Source organism: Carettochelys insculpta, chromosome 1, assembly GCF_033958435.1.
Source record: "Carettochelys insculpta isolate YL-2023 chromosome 1, ASM3395843v1, whole genome shotgun sequence".
NCBI classification, from domain to species: domain Eukaryota; kingdom Metazoa; phylum Chordata; order Testudines; family Carettochelyidae; genus Carettochelys; species Carettochelys insculpta.
The window spans coordinates 318,137,879-318,158,453 of record NC_134137.1 but is presented as its reverse complement, the minus strand read 5'-3'; positions in this window follow the sequence as shown (position 1 = coordinate 318,158,453).

The following is a 20,575-nucleotide window of genomic DNA, read 5'->3' as shown; positions in this document are numbered from 1 at the left end:
TAGCTTATTCCAAAGTGCCATGTTACCATAGCCCTTCCGAAAAGAGGGTCTAGTGTGGCCACAGCCAAGATGTATTCTGATTTGGGATTGGTCTATCACAATTCACAGCACATGACTTGTAATAGTGTAACTTGTGCCCTCACAACCTCCACTTTCCAGGTTAAAATATTGGAAGTATACACAGGAAGGATGGGGAACATGCAGTAATTGTTATGTGCTTAAAAAAAGTACTACTACATGCAGAATAACTTTTAACACAGGAAAATGGGTAGGTAAATGTCTTTGTATCTTGCTACATATGTAGAAAAATAAATATAATTAAAGTAATAATTCAGATCTGCCACCACCCAGTGATTAAATAGCCTTCTTCTTGTTTCTCCAGTCTTCACCAGTTTTAACCTTGTACTTAGTGTTTCATAATAGTGACTAATAAGTGCAGTTACTACAACTGACAAGAAACAGTTTTCAAAATGTGCACATCTAGTCCAAAGCCAAAGTGGCTAAGGGTGTTTTAAGGGTTTGTGTGCTCCTGATAATAGAGGTGTGTAAACAAATGTGAATATTTAAAATGAAAGTATTGCCAAGCATTTCAACTTGGCCATCTGGCTCCACAGCATAAATTAAAACCTATGGTGGTAACCCAGTGGAGGTTCCCTGTTTTAATTGTCTGTGTAAGGAATGTGTAAACAGGAGCTCAGTACTGTTGAAAGAATCCGCAGAATATGTCCTTTAGAGATTATTTGCATGAAAATGCAAAGTTGTGCATATATGATGCCTTGCAAACAATGCCTGATGGGTAGCAGGTGAAGCAATGGATTTTCGTCTATTGTAAACAACACGGTGTTGTAAAGTCACGGTTTATGCTATCACCCAGTGCAAGCATTGTAGAGTCTCACCAATGCTTGAAGTTGTTGTGGAGGGTACAGGGCAATCATCATCAATGTGTAAAATATGGATCGCATGGGCTCCCTCATCTGAACATTAGGAGGCAGCAGCGGGAGGGGGTTATTGATTGAACCAGCTGGCTAGGAGCCTTTGGCCAAACCTAGCCATAAGCCTGGTTTTACTAGTCCTTCTCCCCTGCCCCCGACTGTTTAAAGAGTGAAGTAAAAGCTGGATGCTAGAGTCTATATGCTTTTGCATGAGAATCCACCCTAGTGGATACTGAGATTGAGAGCTGAAACCACAGGGTTTTGTCTTGAGCCAAACCTATCAAACGGTGGCCAGGTGGGTGGGTGACTGGAAGGAGATGTGGCCAGCAGGGCAGCTGGCAGGGGAAAGTAGACCACAGGACCAACACAAAGGTGACATTGCCTTAGGCTCCTTGAGGGAAGTCATCAGGGTGACGTGTTGGGGTCTGCATGGACTGGACAGAAGAGTCAGTGGGGCATTTGATGTGGGGTATGGATTAAGTTTGGGTGTGTGAATGGGACTCTTATATTGCTGGACTGGTGAGCCTGAGAGGCAAAGGACATTGCTCAATCCATTGGAGTTGGGATGGTTACTCGGGGGTTGGTTCTGAAATCTGGTTGTGGTATTTTTCCCAACCTAATGTCATGTGACTTCTCTGCTTCTTTCATTAAAAGTTTCTTTTCTACACTCAGACTGTGTGCTTGCAAATGGGAAAGCATTGCCCCTCCGAGGTGCCCAGGGTGTGAATTTCCCAGGCTACTGGGTGAGTGTTCAAGACAGTTCTGTGTGAAATGGATTAAAAAGAACCCCTACATATTGAACCTGGCTCTGGCTGCTGCTGAATGCTACTGGCAGAAGGGTTACTTCTGTAACAAGTGATTTGTCACAGGCACGCTTGGTTTAATGACAAGTGGGCACTGAAGAATAAAAGCTGACAAAGCTATGTATTCTCAGAATTACATGCCAGTGTTCCCTCACGCACTTTTTCAGCAGCTGCAGAGGGCATGAAGGTGTTGCTCAGCAAAAGAAAATATGTCCCTCTGCTTCCCTGTGGTGCCGAGACGTGCACAAATGGCATCCCTTGTTTGCTGGGTACCAGGGCCAGTCTGCAGCTGCTTATACAGAGTCTGTAAATCTGACTAATTCTGAGCCCATTCCGGATGGAAGCACTCCTTTTTTACACTCACAAACTTTATGGAGTGTGCAGCCAGTGACGATTATCGTACTAGTGTTGGCCACATATGCATCCATATGAGTGTGTATACAACACCAACAACATTTTAGCTTATGAAATGCATACTTCACAACCATTTTGAAACTACCGAGTTTATAACTGAATTCCCTTTTTTCCATAATCATTGATATCATTTTATGGTTTCCTGAGCCACATTGTGAGTAGGCATGGACACAGCCACAGTTAGCACAAATATACCATATAGAACCTTGTCATTTCTGGGGAACACAGTCATTTTGTTTCCTTTCAGTTACAATCCTGGTATCTTTAGTACCCTGCTGCCATGAAACTTCCTTGTGGTTCTCACACTGGTATTCATGAATCTGCCGTTATGATCTCCTCAGAGTAAACTTTTCAGGTCACATGCCCACTTGCCCCCTTTTTTGGGCAAATACTGGGAAAACCAACAAGCAGTCATGTAGCATCTTAAAGACTAACAAAGTAATAAGGTGCTACATGGCTGCTTGTATGTTTTGTTAGAATACAGACTAACACAGCTACTTCTCTGTTGCTATGGGATATGGAAGTCATTGATGGTCTCTGCACAGTTTAGAAACCCCATCCTCTATTATGTCTGGAAGTTTGCTTATGCCAACCTTCCGAGTGAATATCACTGTATTAATTCTCTTGTAAGCCTGCAGAGTTAAGATTTAAACATTGTATTCTGTGACCCCAAAGTACTATGAAACTGATATTGTTAATGTTGCTAGTCTCAATATCCACCTTCTTCTGCACTGGTATGGCTTCCCTGAATCAAGTGTTCTGGTGCTGGAAGCTTGATGCAAGCTCTTTACAAAGCTCTATGAAAGTCTGTTTCTTAAATTTGGAAGTTCTGAAGTTGTTGTTGATCATCTCAGGTCTCCAAATGATATAATCCTACCACACCATGCTCATTGTCCTGTAGCAGAAATGATATCCACATCAAAATGAAATCCACAAAGGGATGCCACAGCAACAAAAATGGTATTTATAATATATGTTTGATAGGCCCTGAATGGAGTGTCATTTTCCACTCAAAGGCTGCCATCTTTGGCATGTCACAAAGTTTTGCCCAACTTCCATCCATCAGCTCTATGATTACCTAGTCTACTGAATGAGTGCTTGTCCCACTATAAAGAGGAGGAGCAGAACCATTTCTTCACCACATTACTCTGACTTTTTTGGCAGGAGAGATATGTGATCAGGAAACACCGTGCATGAAAGTGGGGAACTGTACCAAAAATGAACCTTGGAAAGTGATTTCTTAAGTCTGTTCCTGTGATGCTTTGAACTCTGGGATTCTGCCCATGAAATGGTAACATAAAGATTGCACAACAACAGCTGTAATGTGGATGTGGGTTTACACAGTGTTTGCCCATGTCTAATATAGCATATGTGGACACTCAACATGGGTTCAGGGAACATGCACTAGTCTATATATAGTCTAACAAGCAAATGTTTGTGCCAGTGTAGCTATAGCCTACCCAAAACCAAACTGAGTCACAAGAAGTTTCTGTGATCTTTGCACAATATGAGCAGTTGAAAGGAAGCAGTCAGAGTTTTTCCCCAGTATGTCTATGACTACTAGTCTCTGACCAATGGCCCTGAGCAGGCTGTACCAATGTTTATGGCCAAAGCAGGGCTATACCCCTTAGGCCCCTGACAGAGAGGACTTTAGGGAAAAATAGCATCTAATTTTTTCTCCCTTAGCTGCAATACTAATTCTAATGATCTGAACTTCTAACCTGTGATGTTATTGGAAAATCAAACTGTCTGCACGTTTCACTTGTAAAACATCTAGGTTCAGAGTCTGGAATGGAAAAAAATTCTTTTAATAAAACAAAAGATCCCAGACTGGGGAATATTAAAAAAATCAAACAATAAAACACTGTTTTTAAATTTAATTATTCAGTCATAACTGAAAGTGGAACATGTTTCTTGCTGGTAATAGACACTGCCCTGAAATAACTGAGAAAAATTATTCTCTGTAGCACTTGCAGTGCTTTTGCTTCCATTATAATTTTCTCATTGCTTTTGCAGCAGTCCCTTTTGATCTAAGAGACTTCAGTGGCCATTGTTTGGATGAACACAACTTTTTTTTTTTTTCTGTTAGATCTGTTCTGTACATTTGAGAATAAGACATTATGTTTTTTTGATGTCAGATAACAGTTTCCATAGTGTAGAAGAAGCATGATCACAGCAACTGATGTTCACTGGAGGCCCAAATTAAGCAATTAAAAAAAAAACCTTCTGTGGGTTATCTGGGTTATTTACAATGATGTTCAATCAAGAAATATAAACATTAAGAGTTTTTGGCCACATCAATACATATAGAGTAACCATGTGTAATATTTTGGTTAGAAATAGAAGATCATGTTTCATATCTGGGAGACCTCCACACCCTTCCAGGTCACTGACACCTAGAGGTATATTGTGAACAAAGCATTGGGGATGGTAGGGTGGTAATAATTGTCTTTGCTGAGCAGTTTCTGTATGCAAAATGTTCTTCTGCAGTAGCTTGAGATGTTCTGTGTTATCAATGGAATACAACTCCTTTAGAAATACATTGAGGTAAATTACTACTTTTATTTCATTAAAAGTAAAGTTTCACCATGACTTCCTTTTAGGCAATTTCTTCCTCCTTCTGCTCAGCGTGTGGCTCAGTGTTTGTCCAGATTTATCCTCTCACAAAATCACTATCCAACAAAAGAAAACTGATTTCTTTCTTTCATTCTCTCTTTCTTTGAAAGAGCATGTAGGACATAGAATATTGCAAAAATCAGGTGAAGACATTTAATTCTTCAGCAGTGAAGCCAAGACTAAAATAGTGCTCTTGATTAATTCAATAATCCTTATTCAGATGCCCCTCAGGTAGTTTCTCTGTGCTAAAGAGAGAGGGCAGACAGAAAATATAGCTAATGGAAGTGGTGCGTCTTGTAGTGCTGCTGAAGACTAGAGATAAGATAAAACAACCATTTTGACATGCATTATGGAGATCAGGACACAGAATCTAGGTGTTGTGTGTGATGCCCATTCCTCTGTCTTCTGGCTGTGGCTGCCAGGGACATTTAATTGCCACCCATTTATCTCCCAAGTTTAAATGACATCTGAAAATCCAGAGTGAAAACGCTTACTCTTTGCTGCTGTTGCAGGAAGGGACACAAAGTCCAAACCTTTTTCTCTGGGGGGCTTGACTCAATGACCCCCTGAGGTCCCTTCTAGCCCTTGGATTCTGTGATTCTATGATTCCATCCCCTATCACCCTCCAACCCATTCCCATTGAAAGTAATGTCCATTCCTTAGGGGCAATGCAACTTACCATCTCCTATTTCCGCCATCTTGGATTCTTTTTACAGTTGAGGTCTTCAAGGCTTGTTTCACATCTTTTAGTGTGGGGAGGTGGGAGTTAGCCTGTCCAGTCTATTATCTTTAAACAGGTTCTGTTTTTAGGGATCATTTAATGGGCTGTATACACAGTTAATAAAGCTGAGTAATTGAGATGAATAATTCTTCACTATGAATATTCAGAATCTGAATGAAGACTCCCTTATTATTATAGGAATTTTAAAATATTTTAATTTATCATTTAAATGAAAGCAGTGTTCAGTTGTTGTATTCATAACAGGGCTCCACTGTTGGCCAGAAAAGCTAAGGGAAAACAACATGATACAAGTGGGTGACACATAAACAAAGACAGTGGGTTTGGAAGGACGAAGGTTTCAATGGTAGGTATATGCAGAAAATATAACATGATTTTTCAATTATTAGTTTTAAAAAGATAAATGGGGAAGTATTGAGGATGATCCTTCAAGATCCTGTGATAAGGCTTAGTTTATAAATGAAGAACTAAGCAGCTATTCAAGTCCCCTATGAAACACTTCCAGGCACATAGGGACATTGCAGAGTAGTTTTCTGAAGGCTGGGAACCCTCCCATCTGTCATCATTCCCCTTACTGTGCATTTTCTTGTTTGACTATGTTCCTGGAAGGTTGCTTCTCTGAGTCACTGCAACAATACTACTCTTTCTAGAGCTGATAAAATGGCAATGGCCACAAGGCAAAGCAGACTTAAAAGGGCCCAAAATGTAATAAGCACGGCTTTTCCTGTGCAATATTTATGGGTTTCTAAACTGGACTGCCACAAGCTCTTTAAAACATCCACACGCACGTTTTGTCTTTATTCAGAACTAAAACCACCACAGCAAATTCAGATCTGACAATCCAGACTGATACTGGAGAAGACTCACAGTCAAGGTACATTCAGATTAGAGCTGGTCAGAGGCCAACAATTCCATTTCACAACGACATTTGAGGCTTTGAAACCTGTTTTCATTTTGCACAGAAATGAAAAAAAAAACGCAAAACCTATTTTTGCAAGAAAAAATTGTATGGAAATGTCTATTCTCAGACTAAAAAAATCAGGTTTTCAGTTCTGGTATGTCTCTTCCTTTTTGTCTGGAATAGAGCTCAGAATTTACGTACTGCCAAACATTTCTGATCCAAAATTCAGATGATATGTCTCCAGGAAACAATTGAGCTTCAATGAAACAGCCTTTGCTGATGAAAAACCATTTATTCAAAAATGTTCCAACCAGCTCTAATCTGGATTTGTGGTGTTAGTTCAGATCATCCTTTAATGTTTAACATGCTTGCGATGGTGGAGAGGTTCAGGACACAGATTAATAGTATGAGTTTTATAACCCTTCTGTGAAACATAATTTCTCTTTCAAACTCCAAATAAACAAGGCAATGAATTTTTTTAATAAAGTACCAACATTGTAATAAAATTCATTTTTGACAGAATCTATCAACAATCAGGGCAGCCCGAGTGAATGCTGACATTCTGCTTTATTGTGCTGTGTACAGTTCATGGCCTAAATTAAAGATGGGATGTCAGCCTACTTTTTCAATATGCTGGGTTTCATCAGATAATATAATAATGTAATATTAATATTGTTTGCTATTTCTCTTCAGGTTTTCAGGTTTAAAAAGACTGTTGGAGCCATAAGACATGCAAAGCATGTCTTAGGCTGAATTGTTGCTATCTGTCAAGTATGTTTTTTGGCATTGTGACAGCCTGCCTGCAGCAAGATGACTTGTGCGGCAAGCTCAGTGTGAGTGGTCGATTAAAGCTGAACTCAAAATGTCGCCATTTTCACCTCTATGTTTGCAAATACATGCCTGTGTGGTTCATAGCACTGGAGAATGGGCCTCAGCTTGGCCCCCCCATGGTTCTGTTTAGGATGGAGGGGCTCTTCTCCTAGCCCTAGTGCCCTGCAAATTTAGTTGTAGGAGAGGAGCTCCTATCAAGAGAGTTTTTTATCCATGGATATTTTTTTTTCCTTTCACAGATGGAGGTGGATTCAAATTTTATATCTAAAATCACACAGACCTTCAGAGATCTTCTTTATATCTGTGGATTATTTTTCAGATTGTGGATCGGAGGAGGATACACAATTTGTACACATTTATTTTTGACAAAATCCTTTTTATTCTACATCCATAGAACCACAAGTCTGGGCCCTTGGGATGGTATTATGAGGAGCAATAATAACACGCCTTGAATTCACAGGGCTGAGATAATCCAACACCAACTGACATCAGTAAGACTTGTTTCAGACCTATACGGTGTTTTTCATCCATAGATATCAGAGCACAGTAATACCATCAACAACTGGTTTCAAAACAAGCAAAAAGGGGAAACCATCCTCTAGCAGTCCGTTGGGTGCACAAAGCTTCAATTCCATGCATCACAATGGATAAGGAGTCTTTTAAGGTTTCCTTAGCAAATACAAGCTAGGAAAAAAAAGAGATACCAGTGTGGATGAGTGAAGACTCTCTAGTGTAAATGAGTTAGCTATTTAAGGAGGAAATGTTACCATACAAGTTTTGATGAACATGAGATTTAAACATGGATGATTTTGAAGATACCACTTCAATGAATTCTGTTCAGTAATAAACCTGATATCAAAATTCATAACTGCAAAAATCCAGGTTGAAATATTCTGAGTGACTTTACTATACTATTCTTTTGAACTGGCATTATATCATGTATCAGAAGAGTAAATGATCAAACTTTTCTGTCAACAAAAATTAAGATAAAAACATCATTGCCAATGTATGTTAACTGTTTGCCTCCAAGATGCACATGAATTTTTGGTTACAAATCTATACAGAGTGTAAATTAGTCTCACATTACCTAACACTGAATCTATTTTTAAAAATGTTATATTTATAGATAAGCTGGTACTGAAAACATTCTAACTTAAATTGGGTAAATATGGCCATATTATTGCATATTATTGCATAACTGTCCATTGAAGGATTTTTTCATCTTTTTCTGAAATAGCTGTCAATTCAGGATGAGTAACAATTTGGGAATTAAATCAAGAATTAGTTCTTATTCTTTTCAAACTAGTTTTGCTCATCTCTGGACTAAGGCTATAGATGTGTAGGATTTCCTACTCTTATGGAAATCTTTGGAATTCTTCACTTAAATGATGATTCTCTGACTGATTTTCTCTCTTCAGGAATAGTGTCATGCCTTGCTAGGATAGATATTTTGTGAGTGATCCTGGCATGTCTTTAGATGCCCCAGAGCAATGCTATTGTAAAGTAGCCTTAACAGTAGTCTACCTTGAGAAATAATCCACTCAGACATGGTACATAATCAGACCTTTCTGATAACCAATCATGAGTGACTCGATATTATGTTTTTGGCTTCCTGTGGTTTAACTCATCCAGATTTTTGATACCTCACTGCCTGATTTTTAAATGTGATATGCAATTCTCCATTTTTACTCAATTTTTTAAAACCTAATTTTCATTTTAAAAGAAATTAAAACGAAGTATCAGAGGGGTAGCTGTGTTAATCTTTATCTACAAAAACAATGAGAACTTTAACCAATGAAAAATGCAGTGTAGCACCTTATAGACTAATAGATATATTGGAGCATAAACTTTCATGGGCAAAGACCCACTTTTGGCAGATGCATCTGAGGAAGTGGGTCTTTGCCCACAAAAGCTTATGCTCCAATGTATCTGTTAGTCTATAAGATGCCACAGGACATCTCGTTGTTAAAACTGAATAGCAATTCTGAAAGACAGTGGGATACAAGAGAGCTGTTATGGATACTGATGGGAAAACTACCAAATAATACCATCTAATTTTAATTTCAGAGTGAAACAGCTGCATTATAGAGAATGGGAGTTTTGTCATTGACTTTAATGTAACAGGATTTCACCCCCAATGTTCTCTTCAGTGAAAATGTAGAAATGAGCACCAAAATGTCTAAAATTTCTTTTATTGTGATTCCTGGTCACAGGCAGACTCAGGATTACAATTTTTATTGGTATCACAATGAAATGTGTAAAGTAGTATGTTAATTTGAAAGTCATATTGATCATGCCCAAGTTAAACAGGGGTCTGGATCCAAAGAAAACAATACAGAGACCTGACCTGCTACTCTGAACTGGAAAGCAAGGGTAGAGGATTTACAGAATTAAAATTGCCGCAGAAATTTGTGACTAAAACCAAAATAACAGTTGCATTATGCAATTCGCACAAGCACCTTGTCCAGATATGACAAAAAATGTTTTCTTATTTACTAAATAAATCACGGCTGACAAGACATAATTATTCACATATGTTTATGAAAAAGGAAAAGTGAGTCTGCTTTCATACATGGAAGATTTTAGCTATTTTAAGCAGGGTCTTTTATTTTCCAGGATGGATATAAATATTTTAAAATCTTGTTATGTCACATTTAATATTAGACCACATCTATAAAAAAATTAACTCATTAGATATCATGAAAACTCATGGAAGATGGAGAGATTCCAGAAGACTGGAAAAGAAAAAATGCACTGTCTGTCTATAAAAAGTGAAACAAGGACAACCCAGGAAATTACAGGCCAGTCAGCTTAACTTTAGTGCCAGGAAAGATAATGGAGCAAAGAATTAAGCACTCCATCCTCAAACATCCAGAAGATAATAAGGTTATATAGGTAACAGCTTGGATTTGCCAGGAACAAACCATGTCAAACCATCCTGATAGCATTTTTTATAAGATAACAAGCCTTGTGGAAAAAGGGCAAGTGGTGGATGTGGTATATCTGGACTTTAGTAAGGCTTTACTACAGTATCACATGACCTTCTTATCAGTAAACTAGACAAATGCAACCTAGATGTGGGTACTATCAGGTGGATGCAGAACTGTTTGGATAACTGTTCATGAAGAGTCATTATTAATGGTTCACAATCAGGCTGGAAGGGAATAACAAGTAGAGTTATGCAGGGCTCAGTTCAATATCTTCAGCAATGATTTAGATAACGGCAAGACAGTACACTTACCAAGTTTGCAGATGATACCAAGTTGGGAGGGGTCGCAACTGCTTTGGAGAATAGGGAATTCAAAAAGATCTGGACAAACTAAAGAAATAGCCTGAGGCAATTAGGGTGAAGTTCGAAAAGGACAAATACAAAGCAGTTTCATACACACAAAATGGGAAGGGACTCCCTTGGAAGGAGTACTTCAGAAAGGGATCTAGGGGTCATAGTGGACCACAAGCTGAGTATGAGTCAACAGTGTGATGCTGTTGCAAAAAAAAACAAAAAAAAACCCCAAGATTCTGGGATGCATTAACAGGAGGGTTTGTAAGCAAGACATGACAAGTCGTTCTTCTGCTCTAGTCCGCACTGATTAGGGCTCAATTGGAATACTGTGTCCACCTTTTAGGAAAGATGGGGAGAAAATGGAAAAAGTCCAGAGAAGAACAACTAAAATAATTAAAGGTCTAGTAAATATGACCTATGAGAGAAGATTAAAAGAATTGGGTTTGTTTAGGTGGGAAAAGAGAAGACTGAGAGGTGACATGATAGCAGCTTTCAAGCACCTAAAAGGGTACCTACAAGAAGGAGGGAGAAAAAATGTTCTCCTTAGCCTCTGAAGATAGGACAAGAAGCAATGCTCTTAACTTGTAGCAAGGAAGATTTAGAATGGACATTAGGAAACATTTCCAAACTGTCAGGATAGTTAATTACTAGAATAAATTGCCTATGTTGGTTGTGGAGTTTCCATCATTGGAAATATTTAAGAAAAGGATAGATAAATATTTAACAGGGATGATATAGATGATGCTTGGTCCTGCCATGAGGCCAGGCAACAGGACTTGATGACCTCTTGAATTCCCTTCCAGTTCTAGTGTTCTATGATTGGATAATTCTATATAGTTATAGTACCATTTTTAAATAACTTATCCCATCAGTAAAAAGCAACGTTAAGTGATAGAAGCCAGTGCCATCTGCCTTTGCAATATAATTTAAAATCCTGTGGCAATCCTATATATATGGCAGAACAGAAGGATGTGGCAGTGTACATACCTATTTAGTTCATTTTCTCCAGTGTTCTAGAAAATGAATTTATGGGCAGGATTTTCACCAATACAGATGATTTTAAATGAATATCAGAGAAATTCATCATAAATATAAGTGCAACTCATGATAATACAGTGTCATTCACTGTCTCCCTCTACCAGTTAAATTTTACTTAGAAGGTCATGAAGCTGTTACTGCCTCAGAGTGAACGGTCTTGGTATCAAATGTCAGAGGGGTAGCCGAGTTAGTTTGTATTTTCAAAAGTAATAACAAGACCTTTGGCACCTTATAGACTAACAGATATTTTGGAGCATAAGCTTTCATGGGGAAATATCCATATCTGATGAAGTAGGTCTTTGCCCACAAAAGCTTATGCTCCAAAATATCTGTGTCTGTAAGGTGCCACAGGTTTTTTTGTTCATCTTGGCATGTTAGGTAAATCAATAGTGTCTCGTGCTTTTTAATTCAGAGTTTTCAGGCAATGACCAGTCCAGTGGTGGTGTTATATGAATATTGGAACAGACTACCTCATGAAGTGAGTCATATAGTGCTCATCTAATAAGAAACAGAGATAGTACATTTTGACCTTGTTTTGTCAATAACGAAGATGATCCCTCATGCAATATCCATATGCCTGTGTTACTTCCTGTGCCCTCATAGGACCATCTCATGGAAAGAATGTGAGAACATGTGGGGGACTAGCATCTTGTGCTTCTGTTCCTGCCTTCCCAAAAGCATTAATCATAACCATAACAAGCTCTTGGCAAAATATTGTCTTGTAATATCTAAAATCCAAGTGAAGGAACTTTATTTATACTTATCACCCTTATTTTTCTTACTCTTATAAAGCTTTACTGTTAGACTTATGTAAAGAAACCATCATGATTCCACATTGTCGTAGGTTGAGGTCCTAATGTAATATAAACCAAACTGAACACAGAGGCCTTCAGTCTAGCTCATTGGTCCATAAACTGGAGTTATAGAGTAGAGAATCAGGTCCCTTTATTTTATGTCCTGAAAGCAGTATTCCCTTTTTCCCCCTTCAGAAGTAAAATAATCCAAGAAATTATACAGGAAGGAATTATTCTGGAGCTACCAGCTCTCAGCAGTGGTATGACTTCTATAAAACAATGTATCTACATTCACAAGAGGCAATATGTAATATTTTACAAGGGACTTTCTTAATTCCTCCACTTCACTGTATAATGTACCTTTTGTATGCAACTAGATGTAGCTACAGTATTTATCACTGTGGTGTCTGGATGCCTCTATCCCTTCAACTTTCCCTAAAATAACTGCTTGCCTTTGTAAACATCAAATGATAGTTCAATTTTGCTGAAAAAGATATGAGGCTTTCTAATAGTAAGCAGAAATAAAACAGATACAATAAAAGCCTTTATTTTGCATGGATCAGATTGTAGAAGCCGAGCAGCATGGAAGATTTGTCTGGTTATATATTTTTAACAGGACATAAAGGCTACGTCTACACGTGCACCCTACATCGAAGTAGCTTATTTCGATGTTGCGACATCGAAATAGGCTATTTCAATGAATAACATCTACACGTCCTCCAGGGCCGGCAACGTCGATGTTCAACTTCGACGTTGCGCAGCCCGACGTCGAAATAGGCGCAGCGAGGGAACGTCTACACGTCAAAGTAGCACACATCGAGATAGGGATGCCAGGCACAGCTGCAGACAGGGTCAACGGGCGGACTAGCGCTTCCGGGGCAACAGCTAGCCGCTCCCTTAAAGGGCCCCTCCCACATACACTCAGCCTGCACAGCACGCGGTCTGATGAGCCATATAGGCACACAGACCCCAAGCGCCGCAGTCATGGACTCCCAGCAGCAGCAGCAGCAGCAGCAGCAGCAGCAGCAGCAGCTAGAGGTCCACCCAGCCCTCCCTGCAGGAACAGGGCTTGCCCTGGCTCTTGTCATGTTGGGGGCAGCTGAGCACCTTCTTGCCCCAGGGGAGGACATGCCCCCAGGGCAGCAGGGCTCAGCCCCTCCCCCTGCAGCACCCCGCTCCACCCCCCACCTCACACGCCGGCGGCTGTGGAGCTACCCCACCAGCACCGACTGGTGGGAGCAGCTGGTGCTTGGGGAGTGTGACGACGACCACTGGGTCCGCCACTTCAGGATGACCCGACAGACATTCCTGGAGCTGTGCCAGTGGCTCAGCCCCGCACTCAGGCACCGGGACACTGCCATGCGGCGTGCCCTCCCTGTGGAGAAACGGGTCGGCATCGCTGTCTGGAAGCTGGCCACTCCGGACAGCTACCGATCCGTGGGGCAGCAGTTTGGCGTCGGAAAGGCCACCGTCGGGGCTGTCTTCATGGAGGTAAGAGAACCCACAGGGGGAGGCCAGGGCAGGCCAGGGGGGCCAGGGCAGAGCAGGGGGGCCAGGGCAGGGCAGGGCAGGGTAGGGGAGCCAGGGCAGGGCAGGGCAGGGCAGGGCAGGGTAGGGGGGCCAGGGCAGGGCAGGGCAGGGCAGAGCAGGGCAGGGGGGCCAGGGCAGGGCAGGGCAGGGCAGGGCAGAGCAGGGCAGGGGGGCCAGGGCAGGGCAGGGCAGGGTAGGGGAGCCAGGGCAGGGCAGGGCAGGGCAGGGCAGAGCAGGGCAGGGGGGCCAGGGCAGGGCAGGGCAGGGTAGGGGAGCCAGGGCAGGGCAGGGCAGGGCAGAGCAGGGCAGGGGGGCCAGGGCAGGGCAGGGCAGGGCAGGGCAGAGCAGGGCAGGGGGGCCAGGGCAGGGCAGGGCAGGGTAGGGGAGCCAGGGCAGGGCAGGGCAGGGCAGGGCAGAGCAGGGCAGGGGGGCCAGGGCAGGGCAGGGCAGGGCAGGGGGGGCAGGGCAGGGCCATGCACACCCTGCTCACCCCTCATTGGGGCTGTCCCATGTGCTTTCTCTGCAGGTCGTGCGTGCCATCAACTCCATGCTCCTGCACAGGCTCGTGAGGCTGGGGGACCCACGTGCCACTGTCGCCGCCTTTGCCACCCTGGGCTTCCCCAACTGCTTCGGGGCTCTGGATGGGACTCACATCCCCATCCGCGCCCCGGACCACAGTGGAGGCCGATACCTCAACCGGAAGGGCTACCATTCAGTCGTGCTGCAGGCCTTGGTGGACAGCCGGGAACGGTTCCAGGACATTTACGTGGGCTGGCCCGGCAGCACCCACGACGCCCGGGTGTTCCGGAACTCGGGCCTGTGCCGCCGGCTGGAGGCGGGGACCTACATCCCCCAGCGGGAGATCCCTCTGGGGGACACCACCATGCCCTTCTGCATCATCGCGGATGCGGCCTACCCCCTCCGGCCGTGGCTCATGCGCCCCTACACGGGCCACCTCTCCGCCAGCCAGGAGCGCTTCAACGAGCGCCTGAACCGTGCGCGCCAGGTGATGGAGCGCTCATTTGGCCGCCTCAAGGGACAATGGCGATGTCTCCTCACCCGCCTGGATGCCAGCCCCAACAACATCCCCCAGATTGTGGGTGCCTGCTGCGCCCTGCACAACCTCGTGGAGAGCAAGGGGGAGAGCTTTCTTCAGGGCTGGGCCGCCGAGGCCGGCAGGGCACACCTCCAGCCACCTGCTGCCTCCAGTCGGCAGGTGGACCCAGAGGGGACCCGGGTCCGGGAGGCCCTGCGGGCCCACTTCGACGACCAGGCCGCGGGGTGAACTCTGCCCAGGCCCCCTACTGCCCGCCCCTTCCTCTCCCACACTCCTGCCCCAACGCCCACACCATGGAGCACCCCACCGCCCCCCCCCCCACTTGTCCAGGAGAAATGACAGCACGAACTTGTGGGTGAACGTAAATGTTTTTTTTGTCCTCACGAATTTTTTTTTTTTTTTAAATAAAAAAATATATATATGTGAAACAGAAACCAAAAAGGAGGGACAAACATTCAACAAAACCAAGATGGGCACAAATAAAACTATGTACAACAATAAAAATGAAAGCACTGTGCGCCATCAAAAGAAAAACAAAAAGCAGGGAGGAGAACGGGGAGAACTATGTACGGGGGGGACAGGGCAAACAGGGGAAACACCCACACCACCCACCCAGTCCCCAAAGTCTGTCCAACAAGGGGGGGGCCACGTCCCGGGCCCCTCGCCCCTACAGCCCAGCAGTGGGCGTGCCCAGCCGGGAGCTCTGCTGGGCCTGCAGTCTGGTGCGCGGCTGGGTGGGAGCGGGCTCCACCAGAAGGTAGCGGCGCCGGCGAGTCTCGGGTGGCTCCAGGGGTCCCTCGGCGCGGTGGCCCTCGCGGGGAGGTGGTGGGGCGACGGCGGACGGCCCGGCGACGGCTGGAGCAGCCGGTGGTGGGGCTGCAGGAGCGGGCATGGTGGGCGGTGGCGCGGCCGGCGCGGCATGGGGGGCCAGGGAATCAATCAGCCGATTGATGGTATCCAGAAAGGCCCCCCATGCCTCTCTGCGCCAGGCCAGCGCCTGCTCCTGCAGCCGGAGGTGCTGCTCTGAGACCTCCAGCTGCCGGCGGAGGATGGCCAGCAGCTGGGGGTCTGTGGCCGCCGCCGGTAGCAGGCGCGGGGTCCGCCGTCTGGCCCTCCGCGGGGCCGGTGGTTCCTCGGCCGAGGGGCTGCCCTGGAGCGAGGGTCCCGGAGGGGTCTCCGGGACGACCGATGCCTCGCCGGCGCTCTCTTCCGGTCCTTCGGATGGTGCAGGTGCAGGTGCAGGACACAGGAGAGGAGGGGGGAAAGAAGAATGGAGACAGGCGTTAGTGTGGGCCCCGAGCCGTGGCCTTTGTCCCCCCCGCCCTGTGCTGCAGGTTCCCCATCCCCGTCCTCGGGAGATGCTGCTGTGATGGATCGGGTTCAGGGGTCCCCCTGCCCTGCAGCCCGTCCCCTGGTGGGAGCGACTCTCACTTCACCCCACAGGGTCTGACAGCAGGAGAGGTTTCTTAGGCCACAGATGGCCAGTTTCTGGCAGGAGTGACAGCACCAGCTGTCGGAAGAAACAGTCCTTCCAACCCGTCGTGGGGAGAAGACCCCAAGGGGGGCCCCTCTAGGATGCAGCTTTCCCCCTCCTCTGGCTGGCTGCCTACTAGCTCTCCCTTCCCCTAGCCTCTACCTGTGGCCCCCGCCCTCGCCCCCCAATTCCAAGCCAGCTCGGCTCCTCCCTCCTGGTTGTTCAGGGCAGAGGTGTCACCTGCCAGCTGTAGCGCCAGGATCCTCCTTTGGCCCTGGGAGCTCCTTGGCTCGGGTGGCTCATATGTAGCCTGAGTCTCCCTTTGGCACTCCCCCCACTCCATCGCATGCTGCTGCTGCAGGGTGTCCCACCCCCTCCGCCCGGGGGCCCCTCGAGGTTCCGCTCCCCCCCTGGCCCAGGGATGGGGCATGGCACTGTCATGCAGGGTGGCGGGGGGGCAGGGGCTGATGGCTGCAGTGCTGTGAGGGCCATGGCCCTGGTGTCCTTGGGGCCATGGCCATGTGAGCGTGTGGGGGGCCCTGGACAGATCTCTGTTCCCCCCGCCCCTCAAGCCCCGGGGTGTCCACCAGAGAGGGGTACCTACCTGTGGGTCCGCTCCCACGGTCCGGAGATCCCTGGGGGTCGGAGGCCCTGCTGCTGCTCCGGGATGGCAGGAGGAGGATCTGCAGGCTGGAATCGGTGGAGGAGGAGCCCCCCTCCTCCTCCTCCTCCTCCTCCTCCTGCCGCGATGTCCCGGGGATGGCCTCCGGGGGGGGCCCCCGGGGTGCGGGGCTTGCCTCCGGGGCGGAGCCCAGCTGCAGGGCCTGCTGCGGCTCGTCAGCCGAGGTGTCAAGGGTGGCCGGAGGGGAGGAGGTGTGCCGGGAGCCCAGGATGTCCCTGAGCTCCCTGTAAAAGGGGCAAGTGACAGGGGCGGCCCCAGATCTGCCGCATCCCGATTGGCCACATCCCGGGCCCGGGCGTAACCCTGCCACAGCTCCTTCACCTTACTCCGGACATGGTCCGGAGTGCGGGCAGGGTGACCCCGGGCAGCCAGGCCGTTGGCCAGCCGAGCGAACGCATCCGCGTTCCGCCTCTTGCTCCCCATTACCTGGAGCACCTCCTCCTCTCTCCAGAGCCCCAGCAGGTCCCGCATCTCGGCCTCCGTCCAAGAGGGGCCCCGCTGCTGCTTCCCAGACTGCGTGGCCCTCTAGCTGCCCTGGCTGCTGTGGCTCCTCTTGGGGGGGGTCCCCTGGGGGCGCTGGGGGGGCTGCTGGGCAGCCATGGCTGCTGTCAGGGGCTAAGGGCTGTGCAGGCTCGCCGCCGCGTGTGCAGGCAGGAGCCTGCACGTTGCCTCAGCCTCCTGCAGTCAGGGCGGGGGAGGGGACCTTTAAGGGGCCGCTCCACGCGGCCACCAGTGAGCTGCGGGGCTGGAGAGAGCGTCTCTCAACCCCCCAGCTGATGGCCGCCATGGAGGACCCGTCAATTTCGACGTTGCGGGACGCGGATCGTCTACACTGTCCCTACTTCGACGTTGAACGTCGAAGTAGGGCGCTATTCCTATCTCCTCATGAGGTTAGCGACTTCGACGTCTCGCCGCCTAACGTCGAAGTTAACTTCGAAATAGCGCCCGATGCGTGTAGACGTGACGGGCGCTATTTCGAAGTTAGTGCCGCTACTTCGAAGTAGCGTGCACGTGTAGACGCAGCTAAAGAAATCAAAAGTACAGCCTGTACTATGAGTTGCCAAATATATCCAGATTCAACCTTCCATCATACATTAATGTTACAATCTGCAGAGCATTCCATTTGCTAAATCCATAAGTCTGAATAGGCTGCAAAAGACAAGTATCACCAGGCCTCCCAATGAGGCAGGGGAGGCAACAGAGACTGTTGCAGTGAAGCCAGAAACTCAAAGGCCCAGAGCTCCTGGATGACACTGTTGCCACAGTAGGGATGGGAGTATCTGAGAGCCGTGGGCCCCTTTGAATTGCCACCAGAACGCCTCTTGATATGAGGGCTGGGGGGTGGGAAAGGTGGGGCATTCTGACTACCTTCAGCCCGTCACTTCCTCCCAAAGCCCAAGGCTCAGAGCCAGACCTAGCCGCACCTCTGCCTCCCGTAGCTGTTGGGCCCCCTAACTGTCAGAATCTGTTTCTTTTAACTTTATTGTTGTTGATGCTTGGTTTATACACATCTGGCAACGGGGGATACAAGCGATCTTATGCCCAGTTTTGCAATGAAGACATAGGAAAAGGATGACCTTTCTCATGGTTCAAGTGGATGAACTGAGCCTTTAGTTGGACTTTAAATCTATACTTCAATTTTTCTTCTTTCTTGATCCTAAGTCTTTCATCTCTGGATGACTTTTGTGCAGTGCACTCTTTACTCTGAGGCTGGGAAAGCAGCCTTTCAGGCATGTTTTACCAAAGATAGTCCCTGATGCTGTCCATAAAGACCACAGCCACATAAAGGACATTTTCACATTAGCTGACCATCTCTTTAGACATGGATTCAACTTAAAGAGATAAATATGGTTTTTTTGGTCATTGTAGATTAAGCAGAAATATGTTTTCCAGGCTTGAATATGTTTTACACTCTTTCTCCCTCCCACCTTCACATGTTGTTCTATGTAATTTCTGCTGCAATCTGCAGAAGCTATTAGTTAGAAGCGCATTTTAGTGAAGTAAAATGCATTGTATCACCTTTCAGAATCCAACACTGTACTATAAAAGTGGAAAGTTGTTCCTGAAACCTGAAAGTTTTGCCAAAACCCTAACATTCTTTTATTTTTGTCCTCACAGACTGAGAACTTCACCTCATCATCTCCTCTCTTCTTTATTAAAAAAGGGCAAGATTTTGTCTCCATGACCTAAGGGAAATTGTGTTGTTCCACACAGAGAATTCGGGAACCCTCTGGGTAAGATCATCCTGAGCTCTGAACCTTTTATAAGACTGGTATCATTGCAGACAAGACATTGACAAATAGAACAGTGCTGGCCAGGTGAATGATATGGAAGCTGGTTCCACCCCTCGTTCTGTTACTTCTGTCCCACTTCTTCATTTGGGATCTAAAAGCATTAAAAAGCAATTCAGTGAACCAAACACTGAAGCTTCCAGATATGTTCCAGATAGCTTCCAGAAGATCATCTTCCAGAAGAGTACGTCTACACATGCACTGTACTGTAGAAGTGGAAAGTTGTTCCTGAAACCTAAAAGTTTTGCCAAAAACCTAAAATTGTCTTTTAAAGGGCCATGCCCAAACAGCCCCTCCCTGCACAAGCTACCAAAGCCTGCTGCATTGCTTGCAGCAAGACAGACCCAGGTCCCTCACCTGTGTGGCCCAACCAACAGGCATGGACCCCAGCAGCCAGAGGCCAGCAGGCTTGCCCTAATGCACAGGCTGGCCATCCTCCTGGCCACCTGTCTCGGCCTCCTGTGGTGACGGAGACCCAGGTCCATGGATCCCGACCCCACACTGCCCCGGCTGGGCTACCCCCAAGCAGTCCAGAATGTCTGGACCCATGCCACCAGCACATACGGGTGGGACAGGGTCATCATGGGGGAGTGGGACAATGACAGCTGAATGCAGAATCTCCAGATGAAGGAGACCTTCCTGGAGATCTTCAGCTGGCTCACCCTCATGGTCCAATTCTGGGACACCTGGATAAGGCTGGCCCTCTCCACGGAGAAGCATATGGCCACCGCCATATGGAAATTGTCCACCTTAGACAGCTACCGGTCCATTGGACAGCAGTTTGAGGTGGGCACATCCACCGTCAGGGCCATCGTACCAGAGGTAAGCCCTGCCACAGGTCCCACCCTGACTGGGTGGGAGGGACGAGGCTGGCAGTCACAGGGAACCCCTGGGAGTCGGGGGGTGGGGTGGGGGCTGGACCAGGGGGGTAGGCATAGCCCAGGGGGGACAACACATGCCTGCAGCTGAAGGGGTACCCCTGGGGGGGGAGGGCCCAGTAGGGAGGGAGGGAGAGGACAGGGAAGGGGGCAGGGGCATCCCTTTGCATGCCCAAGAGTGTGCCCACTTATATTCCCCAGCAGCCATCAACAATGTACTAGTGCGGCGGCTGGTGCACATTGAGGACCTGGACACTCATTGAGAGCTTCGTGGAGCTCAAGTTTTCCCAGTGCATTTGGGCTGTAGGAACA